We start from the raw sequence: 2437 nt of genomic DNA on the forward strand, positions 1-2437 counted from the left end.
TGACGCTTACGCGTCGATGAGTTTTTGAGGCCATCCACGCGTGCGCGTGGAGTGCGCGTACGCGTGGCCCTATTTTCATCCCAAAGTTGATTTTTGAGTTTTAAAAGCCAAATCTCATACTTCTAAGCCTCCGATCTCACTACTTATGACTTAAATCATTATGATATGTCTAGCTATGAGAAGAAGGGCTAGTGAATGTGGTAACTTGCGAGTGAAGCAAGGGAAAAATGAATGATCAATGAGGATCAAAGATGATTATGTGAGATGCGGAGGATGGTGGTGGAAGTGCTTGTTATGCCATGGGCCGAAAGGCCGTAATTGTTAATGGAATGGCTGGTTATGGATTTAACCGTGTGCCGAATGGCTGGTTATGGATTTAACCGTGAGCCGAATGGCTGGTTATGGATTTAACCGTGAGCCGAATGGCTGGTTATGGATTTAACCGTGAGCCGGATGGCTAGATTATTGCCGTGTTACGGCGGAGCCATGATTATGGCTATGTATAAATGCATATATGCTGTTGAATGAATTGTGAATGTTGCACTTCCACTGTTGGAGATGAGAGTTTCTCTGGGAGGAAGCAGTGGCTAGCCACCACGTGCTTTAGGTTGAGACTCGAAACTCTTTTGACCCTATGTCATAAGTGTGGCCGGGCACTGTGAAAGACCCGGATGAGCTCGACCCCGTAAATATTCACCAGTGAAGGTGATGGATATAGATCATGATTATGATCAAGTTTATTGTAACATCCTACCATACAGAGTCTTATGCTTAAGTCATAATTCAAAGATGGCAAGGTATTACGACCTCAAAATTTAAAAATTTAGTACGTATAGTAGTATGAATGATTGATTATAACAAGGAGCCTTTGTAGAAAAAGGGGTAAACAAAAAATCGCAACTCATACGCGCAACACTCCGATCGATGACGTAACGAATAAGGATAAACCAACGCAAGATTATATATATATACAAAGGAGTGTCAAAAACAGGAATATCAAGACTCAAGATCCGGCTGCGAAGATAACCGGTCCGAGCATAGCAATATATACATATGATAAAAATAAGGAAAACCCCAAAGGAAACCCAAAGGGACACAAAAACATAAAACCTATTCTCCCAAAATCTCCCATAAGAGGAGTCATCACAGTTTGTATTATTTAATGGAGATAAAAGTATCTAAGCAAAACATATAAACCAAAACATAGCCCCGAGAACAAAGGATCTTCGCAAATCTAGAAGTCTTCAGCATGCCTCAGCAGGAAACCTCACGTCCTGCATCTGAAAACCACAAAATCCGCATGGGTGAGAACCAAAGGTCCCCAGCATGGTAACAGTTTCCACATATATAATACATAATAATAGAGGAAAGCCAAAGGCAATCCTAGAACTTCCTTCAGATAATATTAAAGCTTATAAACAAGCTAAACCATAAAAGGGCATATGACTAAAGATCCTTTAGTCTAACTAATACTTCCCTTTCCAATTCCTTCAAACCTCCCAACCACCAGCAGGAGTATAATGTAGCAAACACAGTTATATCAAACAAGGAATATACAAATAGGAACAATTAAGGCATTTAGACAATTAGCAAGTAATATGCAGTCAAATAGGCAATCTCAAACAATTCATATAGTATGCATATGATGAATGCCTGTCCCTAGTGGCCGATGATATCATCTGTCGGTTATAGAGCCAACCCGACAAGTCCTGGCAGTTAACCATTGGACTGTCCCTCTGTCGTGTCTCCCCAACTTGAGTCATGCTCATTATAAACTTGATCATAATCATGATCTATATCCATCACCCTCACTGGTGAATATTTATCCATCACCATCACTGGTGAATATTTTTGGGGGTGAGCTCGTCCGGGAATTTCACAATGCCCGGCCACCCTGACGACATAGGGTCAAAAGAGCTTCAAGTCTCGACCTGGAGCACGTGGTGGCTAGCCACTGCTTTCCCCCAGGGAAACTCTCATCTCCGATAATGGAAGTGCAACATTCACAATTCATTCAACAGCATATATATATATATATATATATATATATATATATATATATATATATATATATGCATTTACTCTTAGCCATAATCATGGCTCCGCCAATACACGGCAATAATCCAGCCATCCGGCTCACGGTTAAATCCATAACCAGCCGTTTCGTTAACAATTACAGCCTTTCGGCCCATGGCATAACAAGCACTTCCACCACCATCCTCCGCATCTCACATAATCATCTTTGATCCTCATTGATCATTCATTTTTCCCTTGCTTCACTCGCAAGTTACCACATTCACTAGCCCTTCTCCTCATAGCTAGACATATCATAATGATTTAAGACATAAGTGGTGAGATCGGAGGCTTAGAAGTATGAGATTTGGCTTTTAAAACTCAAATTTCAACTTTGGGATGAAAACAGGGCCACGCGTACGCG

Source organism: Arachis stenosperma, chromosome 9 (assembly GCF_014773155.1).
Source record: "Arachis stenosperma cultivar V10309 chromosome 9, arast.V10309.gnm1.PFL2, whole genome shotgun sequence".
NCBI lineage: Eukaryota > Viridiplantae > Streptophyta > Magnoliopsida > Fabales > Fabaceae > Arachis > Arachis stenosperma.